The sequence below is a fragment of the Arachis ipaensis genome, chromosome B02, assembly GCF_000816755.2.
Source record: "Arachis ipaensis cultivar K30076 chromosome B02, Araip1.1, whole genome shotgun sequence".
Taxonomy (NCBI): domain Eukaryota; kingdom Viridiplantae; phylum Streptophyta; class Magnoliopsida; order Fabales; family Fabaceae; genus Arachis; species Arachis ipaensis.
In genome coordinates, this window is record NC_029786.2 from 14,259,290 (window position 1) to 14,259,821 (window position 532).

At 28.2% G+C, this 532-nt stretch overlaps 1 protein-coding gene across 1 annotated transcript in view; it reads left to right on the top strand.

Annotated features, from left to right (window-relative positions):
- LOC107628201 overlaps positions 1-532 on the top strand; it is an 11,369-nt gene that overhangs the window by 477 nt on the left and 10,360 nt on the right. The window lies entirely within an intron of this gene.

Consider the following 532-nt stretch of genomic DNA (forward strand, 5'->3'; position numbering starts at 1 on the left):
AAGTTCCTATCTCTGGTTTAATCTCACTAGTTTCGAAAACCAAATTCAGCCTGAGTGTTTTAATACTCTCTTGTGCTAAGTAAGATATATAATAGAAAAATATTCAAGTGTTGCATTGTACTTGATCAGAACATTTGATTTTACTATTTAGAACTTTTCAGATATATTTTAAAAAATGTAAATGACTTAGATTAATAAAAAATTCTTGATGTGGATAGCACCTGCAAGAACTCACGCTGAGCATGCAATCGATTCATACTCTGGTCAGTTTATAATGATTCAAATTTCTGTTGCTTGCCCAAACCAATTGGAAAATAACTGTTTTGTATACTAAAGTTGCTTTAGCTGATTTAGTATTGAGCCTTTTAATTACATTTTTGTTGCTTTCACTTAAATGGGCTCCAACTTTTGTGTAATGCCATGAAATAAAAAATTTTGGTAAAAAAATATTAACTACACAGATAAATGATGAAACAGCTCAACATTTCTATTATAATATAAAGTTTTTAAAAATATTTTCATTTTCACGTAA